This window comes from Pinus tabuliformis, chromosome 1_1 (genome assembly GCF_031772625.1).
Source record: "Pinus tabuliformis cultivar Carrire ecotype Pingquan chromosome 1_1, CPIR1, whole genome shotgun sequence".
NCBI classification, from domain to species: Eukaryota; Viridiplantae; Streptophyta; class Pinopsida; order Pinales; family Pinaceae; genus Pinus; species Pinus tabuliformis.
The window spans coordinates 447,045,346-447,057,572 of NC_142297.1; positions in this window are offsets into that span (position 1 = coordinate 447,045,346).

Genomic DNA, 12,227 nt, shown 5'->3' on the forward strand with positions numbered 1-12,227 from the left:
TATCTACATTTTAGTATCATGTTGATGTGATTGCTAAACTGGATATTGATATTGGGCTAATAAAGAAATTGAAGTAAAATTTCTCTAAGCATAGAACATACCATTGTTATCCTAAAATTAACATGGAATCAGAGTTGAGGTGAAGACAAAGTCCAAGCAAGAGTGAGAAAAACAATCACTAGAATGAGCAATGACTGATCAAAGACAATAATCAATGGCCTCCACATCCTAATTCAAGTCTGATGACAAGGTTCATGATAAGTCTGATTATCATGCATGGAAGATGTCTCTTGATTTGACATTAGAAAAGCAAGATGTGAGCTATGTCTTGCGACACATCACTTCAATCCGAATTATGGCACCAGAGGTTTGTTCATCTACATTATAAGGCTCTACCTGATGCGAGGAAGATGGCGACAGGTATGCTCGAATTTAAAGTAGAACATGAAGGTATTTGTTAGGGGTGTGCCAGAGGAAAGCATACAAGGGGACAATTCCCCTCAAGTGATAGCAAGACTACTGACATATTGCAATTGATTCAGTCTGATCTATTTGGGGCAATGCCCGTGAACTCATTGGGAGGATATTTATATTATGTTATCTTTATGGATGACTTCTCTCGCAAGACTTGAATATATTTCTTGAAGAAGAAGGACAAAGTATTCTCATGGTTCTATTCTTTCAAAGCTTTGGTCGAAAATCAAACTGGGAAGATCAAAATATTGAGGACCCATAATGGAACCGAATATGAATCAAATGAGTTCAAAGATTATTGTAGAGAAGATGGCATTAAGAGGGAGACTACTACTGCATATACTCCTAAGCAAAATGGTGTTGTTGAAAGGAAGAACTGTTCTATTGTAGAAGCCACTCGTGCCATGCTTCATGATCAAAACCTTCTAAAGTTCTTATGGGTTGAAACTGCAAACACCATTGTGTATGTTCAAAGTAGATGCCCTCATCAAGCGTTGGACTCCAAAACTCTCGCAGAAGTTTTCACCGGTAAGAAACCTGATGTTTCTCACTTTAGAATTTTTGGTAACCCCATATATTTTCATGTGCTGAAAGAAAAGAGAAGCAAATTGGATGCTTATGGGAAGAAAGGAACATTTGTGGGCTACAATGAAATTTCTAAGGTATATTGAATCTATGTATCTGGTCAAAGAGAAGTGGAGATAAGTCATGATGTCACTTTTGATGAGGATGCTGCCCTTGGGAAGATTACTACCTTCCTCTTCCAAGGAAAGACAAAAAAGCAGATTCTGGAAAGTAGGGAGAACTGCAGGATGAGAAGATGCCTGACACTGAAGGACGAATGGATCCCATTGATCCACCCCCTCATGAGCCCTCCTCGAAAAGGAGACCCTCATGGCTTAGGGAGACTCTCAAAGATGCTAAGAGACATGTTGCACCTAGGGGGACATTTCGTGAAAGAAAGAAGCCGAATAGGTACCAAGGTTACTTAGATGCAATGAGCACCATTTTTCAATTTGAGCCTTGCACATTCGAAGAAGCTGCCAAACACCAAGTTTGGAAGGATGCAATGAACGAAGAGTATGAGTTGATTATGAAGAATGATGTCTAGGATGTGATTCCTAGACCCAAGGACAAATCCGTTGTCACCTCGAAATGACTCTTCAAGATCAAGCATGGCGCTGATGGAAGTGTTGAAAAGTTCAAGGCCATATTCATTGCTCAAGGCTTCTCTCAAAGGAAGGTGTAGATTATGATGAGATATTTGCATCGGTTTCCCGCTACACCACCATTCGTTCGATTATAGCCCTTGCTTCCTCGCAAGGATGGAATCTACATTAGATGGATGTCAAGATTGCCTTATTGCATGGTTCAATTAAGGAGGAAGTCTATGTAGAACAACCTGAGGGGTTCGAAGTTCAAGATCGTCAAACACATGTATGCAGGATGAAAAAAGCCCTCTGTGGGTTGAAGCAAGCACTCTAGGCTTGGTATGAGAGGATCGACAGTTATTTAGTGAAGCTAGGATTTACAAGAAGTGAAGTTTATCTAAACCTTTACTTTAATGTTGAGAATGATAGACCTCTCATCTTGGTACTCTATGTGGGCGATCTCTTTTTTGCAAGTGCAAACCCTCTTATTCATCAATAAGAGGGAGATGGCTTCTGAATACGAGATGAAGGACCTAATATTGATGCATTACTTCCTAGGGTTGGAGGTCTAGCAAAAGCCAAGCGAGATTTTCCTTTCTCAAGGAAATTATATTTTGAAGATACTTGAAAGATTTGGGATGGTGGGCTACAAGTCTGTGACTACTCCGATGCAACTTAACTTCAAGAAGTTGTGCAATGGGCTCGATTTGGGAAATCCTTTTGAGTATCGTCAACTCCTAGGGGCCTTGATGTTCTTAGTGAACTCCCGTTTGGACATATGTTTTGCAATGAATACAATGAGCTAGTTTATGGTCGAGGTTCATCACATACATTGGATTGCTGCCAAGCATCTCTTGAGATATCTTCGGGGCACAATCACTTATGGACTAAGATACACTATCGAGAATGTGAGGCTCCATGGTTACTCTTATGCAGACTAGGCTGGCAGTGTGGTGGATCGTAAAAGCACATTTGGATGTTACTTCTCTCTAGGTTCAACTTTGATATCATGGATGAGCAGGAAGCAGAAGTCGGTTGCCTTGAGCATCGCTGAGGTTGAATACATTGCTACTAGTTTGGCCTCTTGTGAAGTTGTTTGGTTGAGGAAGCTCTTTAGTGAGTTGTTTTGACATGTGTTGGATACCACCATGATCTTCTGTGACAACCAGAGTGGGATTCGTCTTTTAGAGAATCTCTTGTTTCATGACCACCCTAAGCATATTGATATCAGGTACCACTTTATCCGGGATATGGTACAACGGGAGCAATAAGGCTCCAACACATTGGGATTGATGATCAGGTCACCAATATTCTTACGAAGCCCCTGGGGAAGGTCAAATTCATAACCTTCCATGAACGACTTGGAGTTGTGGAGAGACCCTCTTATGAGGGTCTTGTATGAGATGGATGTTAAGCTCTCGGAGCTTTGGGGGCTTGGGGTACTTCTTAGAGCGATGAGCGACCATAGGGTGAGTGGTTCACCTTCTCCTAATGGTGTGTGATGTACAAGGTGAGTGGTTCACCTTCTCTTGTGATACCCCATGTTGAGATATGCATAGGATGAGTGGTTCACCTTCTCCTATGGCATATGAGCAGGATGAGTGGTTCACCTTCTCCTACCGGAACATCCTACCGATGTAGTTCGGGACTCATGGGAAGTACCTCTCATCTGGCCAATGAGTAGGGAAATGAGAATAGGGACCATAGTACTATCGATGGATGCATTGTGTACTACTGTAATCCCTATGCTAGGATGTTGATATTGATCTGTGATTAATTGAAATTGACTTCAGGGGGATTTAAAGAGTGGTATGACACACTCTCTATTATTGGAGACTGACTCCGGGTCAGTGGAGAATGGTATGATACATTCTCGTTCATTTCTTCTTTCTTCATAGTTCAGCAGAGTAGATAAGAGACAGTGATGGTACAGATTGTCAGACAGTTTGGCAGGTGAAGTTCTCCCTAGTTGAGAGGGAGTGTCGTTTTGGCAACTAGGGCCAAACTTCACATTAGACAACTCATATGAGGCAACTCATATATTTCTTGGATTCCTCTCTCTTAGAGGTGTAAGATTAATCTAAATATCATCCCATTCTGACATGTATAAGTAAAATTGGGAATTTATTTTGACTATGGACAAATTGTCAAGGTCGACCAACAAAATCATGTAGGCTCAGAAGCCCAACAGTCTATTCATCCTCAAATTTTGCCTATAAATACATGATTCCTCCTCCTCATTTGGTCATTTCACTCACTCACATCTTCTCTCTCCTTCATTGATTGGGTATGAAATTAAGAGGCTGCTCTCCGCACATGCGAAGAAAAGGGAGGGTTTTCTCTTCCATTCGTTGACTAGATTTGACCGAAATTGCATAGGTTATTTTTTAATGTGTTGACCAAGTGTTGACCTGTTTTGAGAGTGGTTTTGGGTGGATGAATTTTGTTTGAACAAGCCGCAGTTCTGGGCATGAAGTCCGAGGCAATCTAACCTTTGTTTGATCAACATTCATTGTGTTAGGGTTGGCTGCAATGTTGACCTTCGTTGACCAGGTTTGACTGGACTTTTTCATACTATTTTTGGGTTGATTAGACTTGTTGTTGGAGGCCGAAGTTGACTAGGATTGAATAAGTTGAATTGAGGAAGAATTCTACCCTGTTGATTGACGTTGACTTTCTGGTTAGGGCTTTTGTTTCCGCTATTTAACTGATCAAATTTTCACTGTAATTGGGCAAGTGAATATTATGTATTGTACTATCTCTCTCTGCTGAAATTTTGAAGAATTATAAGAAGAATTGATCAAGGGTTTCCCCACATTGGGGTTTGTCATTGGCTGGTGCCATATCTTGTGTCCTCTTGTCTTGGCTAGTCTTTTATCGTTATTGTTTATGTTCCATCTGCATTTTACTATCATGTTTATGTGATTGCTAAACTAGATATTGATATTGGGATAATAAAGGAATTGAATTAAAATTGCTCTAAGAATAGAACATACCATTGTTATTCTAAAATTAACAACAGGTCTATGGTGAGTGATTACAATATTTCAACCTCCTCATTTTACAGTGATTTTGTGGGTGTATTTCATTTTTATTTTAATGTCACATTATTTATGATATTAAAGTAGTTTTATTATAAATAATTTATGATTTAATGTTATGTCATTGAAATAACCAATGTTTAAGTTACATGCCTTCATATGTCTATAGTCAGTGATTACAATATTTGAATCACTTTCATTGAGTAGAGAGGCTCATTATACAACTTAGTATGAGGGGGATGTGTAAGTATGTCTATAGCCAGTGATTACAATATTTGAATCATTTTCATTGAGCAGAGAGGCTCATTCTGCAACCTAGTATGAGGGGGATGTGTATGTTTGTCCATCCTAGTATGAGGGGGATGTGGAAGTTTGTCCATCCGTCCATTCCCTTTAAAATAAAAATTATGTTTTAAATAGAAAAATAATGTCCGCTATAATAAAAAAATGAATAGAGATAAAAAAAAAGGGTGTACGAGTAAGATGTTTAAATCTTATACTTTTCAAAAATATATCGATATCGTCTTCATATATATCTATACATAGAAAAAAAAATTGTTAAAATAAAACATTTTAATGTTGTATATAAAAAATATTCAATGTGGATTATTAATAAAATATTTTAATAAGAATTAATATTCACATATACTTAAAAATATATTAATAATAACTTAAAAATATATTAATAATAAAAACATTTTAATTTGTGTGATAAAGTGTCTCGATGTACAAGTGATATAAAATATTTTATTGTAAATTAAGTATACATTATATATCATTTAAAAAAAATTATGTATACATGATGAAAAAATTAAGTTTTTTGTGGTTAGAACTTAAGACATTTATTCGGTCCTATATATATTCTATTTAGCATTCAAAATACAATTTCAACAACGAAAAAAAACAATTTATATTTTACACTCTAAAGAAGTCACGTGAAGAAATTTAATCCCTCTGAACTCATATTAGATCCATACTTAAAATAAATCTATACTAATTTTACAATGCATTTAGTATTTTCCATAATATATTTGTGATTAATAATTTATAAGACCAAATTAAAAAGATTTATACTTAAATTTCTGTTTTGCCCGACATGATCTTCAAATTTGTTTCCATGGCCTTTGTTACATCTGCATGGAAATGTAAACAATATATATACAGACTCACCAATAGACATGATAGGCAGAGAAATAATATATATATAATATCATTAGCCTTACTAATAGACATATGGAAATTATCGTAATTTATTTTAAGGAGAGAATAGATGTATCTATTCAAACTTGTGCATATATTCCAGGCTTCACAGTTAAATTATATATCAAAGTATGCATTATTTTAGTTTTCTTTTGCAATACACCGTTTCTAATCACAAAAGTTTGCGTTATAATCATTTTTATAGAAAAACAATTTTTGTCTATTTTCAAAATCATCGGTAGTTGTAAGTTATTGTGAAATACTAGGTAGTTGTAATCATTTTTATAGAAAAACAATTTTTGTCTATTTTCAAAATCATCGGTAGTTGTAAGTTATTGTGGAATACTAGGTAGTTGTAAGTTATTATGGAATAGTTGTCTCCCACTTTTCATCAAATTTAGTCTATCCCTGCTCTGATGTGCTATGATTTTTTTTAATGAATGCCCTCTTTATTTTTCTATTAAGTATAGCAATGAATGTCAGTAAGGGGATTTTATTCAATGTAAAATCTTTAATGTAAAATATATGTAAAAAAATAAAACTAATAAGATAGAGATAAAGTGGCTTTTTATTTAAAGAGGTGAACACAGCTTAAATATCGAGATGACCAGAAATAAATAATAAGTTAAAAAAGAGTATAACTCGAAAGGAAATTGGCTAGCCATCCAAATTAATAAGTTAAAAAAGAGTATAACTCGAAAGGAAATTGGCTAGCCATCCAAATTCATATTCAGTAAGGGTAATAAGTTAAAAGAGAGTATAACTCGAAAGAGATATAGAGACAACCAGAAATAAATAATAATTCATATTCAGTAGGGGTAATAAGTTAAAATAGGGGTAATAAGTTAAAAGAGAGTATAACGCAAAAGAGATATTGAAAAAGATATAGAGACAACCAGAAATAAATAATAAGCTAAAAGTGAGTATAACTCTAAAGGAAATTGGCGAGCTATCCAAATTCATATTGAGCATAAAGATATGGTATATGGAAAAACAAATTTATATTCAGCAGGAAGGATATGGCATATGTTAAAACAAAAATGGATAAGTTAAAAGAGAGTATAACTCTAAAGGAAATTGGACAGCCGTCCAAATTCATATTGAGCATAAGGATATGGCATATGGAAAAACAAACTTATATTCAACACGAAGGATATTGCCTATGTTAAAATAAAAATGGATAATGACATGATGGCATATGTTAAAACAAAAATGGATAATGACATGATGTATGAAAAGAAGTGAAAACATAGAAGTACTCATAATAAAAGAGAAAATGAGGATATGGCATATGGTAAAACAAAAATAGATAATGACATGACGTATGAAAAGAAGTAAAAACATAGAGATACTCATAATGAAAGAGAAAATGAGAAATTAATAAAATCGAAATAACATAGAGATACTCATAATAAAAGAGAAAATGAGAAATTAATAAAATCGAAATATAAAATACATAATAAAATTGACATGAGATGAAGGAGAGAAGATTAAAAAGACAAAATAGATACACGTTCCTTGTTAGTGATGAGAAGAGTTATGCACTTTGGGGAGGTGGGAGACCAAACTACAGAGGAGAAGAATTTTTCACTATTTCAATCACTTGGATGTGGGGAGGTAAGGTAGGATACCGTATTAGAAAGGAGAACAATTCTTCATTCATTCTCATTTATTTCAATCTTTCATTGGAGGAGCATTGTCTCATTTGCACACTTTTCTACCAGAAGAGAATTTTCTATATTTTCATATAGATTTGAAAATTAAAATGTATTTATCATCTAAGTTAGGTTATTGAGTGAGAAAAACCTATTTCAATCTTTTCCTTAATATATTGCTTTAAAATAAATTGTCTTATTAACAATGAGTTAGCATGTTTGGAATTACATTGGGATTTGAAAGAAATTTAATGGGTTAGCATGTTTGGAATTACCTTAAGATTTGAAAGAAAATGAATGGGTTGATGAGTTAGCATGTTTGGAATTACCTTGGGATTTGAAAGAAATTGAATGGGTTGAGATTTTATTGTGGGATTTGAAAGAAATTGAATGTGTTGAGATTTTATTGTGGTAAGCATATTCATTTAGAATGAGTTTTGATTTGAAGAAAAATGTTTCTATATGGTAAGAAAACATAGATTTTTGCTGCTTCTTCAAATTTAATTTGAGTTTTCAAGCTATTTCTTTTCTAAACAATTATTATGGATGAAATCCTTGTTGATAGGAAATTACAAAGGGGAAATATGAGATTTTCTAGTTTATGTGGAAATTGTTTATTTTCTCTCTTTCACTTTGATGGGATGGGATGGACATGTAGAAGAGGTTGTCAAATGGAAGTATGAGTATTTTGAGTTTATGTAGAAACTATTGACTTTCTCTCTCAATTGGATGAGATGTACATGAGCTTGTTGTATGTTTTTGGTATGTTAAATCCATTTGCACATATCCTTAAGAAAATTCTTGTTGGTATTTAAGAGATTTTCTATTGAGTACTTGGCAAGGCTTATGTGAACCTTAGAAGAGTTTGAGGGGGGCATTGATTCAGAGAGACCATATGGTTGGAATGTTGCTTGGATGCCTAAAATTTATTTATTCTTGTTCTTATTCTCATTCCTATATTCCTATATGTTTTAAATAGGAAACAACCATTTTATATTATATGACCACTTGGGTGGAGTCTATGTGTTGGTAGAGGATTGGTTTTGTGCACATTATGTGCCATTGAACATTAATTTTGTATTGTTTACTTTGAATTTAATAAATTTGGGTTTTTGGTCTACCCTTTTTCAACCATGAATGGATTCCAAGTGTTTAAATAAGTTGTAACCTGATGCAGGAGCATCCGGACACGTCGATGAAAGAAAATTAGAGGAAGGAGACATGTGGGCAGCCACATGGGCAGCCGGGCCAATCTTGAACAAGATTCGGTTATTGAACTAATTTTAGTTAAAAAAATCAGTTATGACTGAACGTATGTATAAAGAACTTAAAGATTCCTGAGTGAATCAAGAAGACGAGAATAGGAAAACCCTGTGCGTGAGAGAGAGGACGAGATGTAGTTGCCTGAGAAATTCTGGGTTAAGGCTGAAATGCCTTAAAATTGTAATCTGCATTTGTGTATAATAGAAGCGTTTCTCTGTAAACTTGCGTTGTTATATGTCTTTGTTGTTTTTCGGTCTTCTTTTCTCTTGAAAATGAAAATGTAAATGCCGCAGTACAGGCATGTTAATAGGCAGCGCTAAAATTGAGTTTTATTCTGGAAATTGTCAATTCGCGGGTCTATATTATATCAGGGAAGTCCAGATTCAGCACACAGACTGCAGAGGGTAAGCACTGTGTTTTCATTATAATCTGGCATATTAGAATACAAGTTTTTGATATACCCAATGCGTATATGCAGCAGCACCGTTTAAACAGACTGTTCTTTATAGCTATATATTCATGAGAAACATTTCATGTCAGTCCGATATAGATTGATATTGGGATTGGGTTTCTACCTTATTTTGACATTGGAGAAACTCGATCATCCGCAACCCTAAACAAAATTCCGGAGGCAAAAGCCCTAAAAGGAAATTTGGGGTCTAAGTGCTTCGTTTCCTCTGTCATGCGCTTACCCCAGACCTTTGATTCATTGGCGAGCGGTCGCAAGAGGAGGAGGTCGCAGCCTCGAGCATGTGATTGCGAACGGGACTGTGATAGGGCTACGGCTTGCAAGAAACACAAGAAGGTTGAGGATAAGGGTTTGGCTAGCCGGAGCCGAGAAGAACATTCCAACGAAAAAGAGCTGTCTCAGAAGGAGAGGTGCATACGAAAGTTGTGAAAGAAACCGCAAGACATGGCCATTGTCTGCTCATGCTCTCGGTTGCAGCAGAACCGGTGGACGATGAACGACTGTTGTTGGCGGTGCTGAAGTTGAATGACTGTTTGTTGGGTTCAACAGCGGCTGGAGCGTTGATGGTTGGAGCTTGCAGCTGCGGTGGTGGACGAATGGAATGAGTTCTTCAAGCGCCTGTAAGAATGCAAATGGACTCACCCAGGTGGCTTGTTCTACACAGACCAGTCAAACAGTTATCCGACGTCTTGAAGGTTATGATGAAGGGTTTGACGAGGGGGACAGGAGTGCAGCGGAGGCATTTTTGGGCCCATAACCCGCAGGTCCCAGGATCGTGTTAGTAAAAATACTGAAAATGGAGATCACTTGGTCTTCGTTTTCATCATAACCCCATGCATATTTTGTGAGATTTGGATTTGGATTTAATAAATTTGGGTTTTTGGTCTACCCTTGTTCAACCATGAATGAATTCGAAGTGTTTAAATAATTTGTAACCCCATGCATAATTTGTGAGATTTGGATTTACACAGCCACATAACAAAGGGTTGTATAAAAGTTCACATCTCTTTGTTAATAGATGAATTGCATAGAAAATACTTGATCAACACAGCCACATAAATAAAAGTTCACATCTCTTTGTTAATAAATGAATTACATAGAAAATACTTGTTCAACATAGCCACATAACCGAGAGTTGTATAAGAGTTCACATCTCTTTTTTAATAAATGAATTACATAGAAAATACATCTCTTTGTTAATAAATGAATTACATAGCAAATACATCTCTTTGTTAATAAATGAATTACATAACAAATACATCTCTTTGTTAATAAACAAATTACATAGAAAATACTTGATTAACATAGCCACATTACCGAGAGTTGCACAAAAGTTTAATAAATGAAGTACATAGCAAATACATCTCTTTGTTAATAAAGAAATTACACAGAAAATACTTGATTAACATAGCCACATTACTGAGAGTTGCACAAAAGTTCACATCTCTTTGTTAATAAATGAATTACATAGCATTAATAAATGAATTACATAGCTAATACTTCAAAGGGTTGTAACCCTCAAATCTTGATCATTTCTCTTCCATTTTTTGGTTATGTTATATTAGACAGGAATAGAAATTATAGCACCTTAGTGTGTTGATCTTTCAAAGTCCTCAATCTTCTGGTTTCACTTGGATGAAATGACTCACTTTTGGAAACTTTTCCTTTATACCTTCTTGCTCATTTTTTATAAGAAGAATCCAAGATTTACTAACATGGTTTTTATAAACTTGTATTTCCATTGAATTGGATAGTTGATTCTATGCCTTAGGGTTGAGTTTGGAAACATGATGACCTTTTGCATGTTCTTGGGATTGTGAGTGTTGTTTTCTATATATTTCTTATAAATTGTTGGTGCAAAAACCAATGTTAAAGAAAACCATGGGAATAAGACTCCTTAATGGGGTGATCTCCTTCCCAAGCTCCATAGTAAGGTGGAAACGTATTTTCACCCTTCTAGTGGTAGCTACAACAATTTTGTTGCATTAATTCACTTTTTAACTTGCCCTTCGACATGTTTAGGTTGCACGAAAAACAAATTTTAATGAATATAATATGTGTACTTAATTATGGAGAAAGGATTCTGACATTTGTGCAAAAATGTTTTTTATATGTTTCTTATAAATTGTTGGTGGAAAAACCAAGGTTAAAGCAAACCATGGGAATAAGACTCCTTAATGGGGTGATCTCCTTCCCAAACTCTACAGTAAGGTGGAAACATATTTGCTCCCTTCTAGTGGTAGCTACAACAATTTTGTTGCCTTTATTCACCTTTTAACTTCCCCTTTCACATGTTTAGGTTGCATGAAAAACAAAATTTAATGAACATAATATGTGTACTTAATTATGGAGAAAGGATTCTGACATTTGTGCAAAAATTTCCTTGAATATTGAAAAAATAAATAAGTATATTAGGTATGTGAATATTGAAAAAACAACCAAGTTTATTGTCAATCTTATTAGAAGTTTTCATTGTACTTATGTGAACTTCTGGCTTATAATGAGCCCGAATTTCTAAATCAAAGAGTTATACGGTAGAATTTGGTTCCATTGGATGATATAGTTGGAAAACAAAAATTCCATGTCATTCTTGTCTTTTAAGTTATTAATTTACACGAATACTACATAGAGTAGTAAATGAGACACGAAAAATTGGCTAGGCATGAGAAATTAGTTAATCTAATATTAGTTCCTAGAGATATGATATTTTTACATATAAAACTTGAAATGTGATATTCAAAGATATCATTGGAAAACTAGTTATGGACAAGATAATTGGATTTCAAATTATGTAGATGCAAGTTGAGGCTTGAACAAATCAACAATGAATACATGTCATCCTTAAGTAGGAAGACATAATATTGTCATAATGAGGAATTCAAGTCACATATGGTTGTTGAGAAAACATGGTCATAGTAAGGGATGTAATTTGAAATTCAATACACCCATCAAATTTGATGGTTATAATAATTTT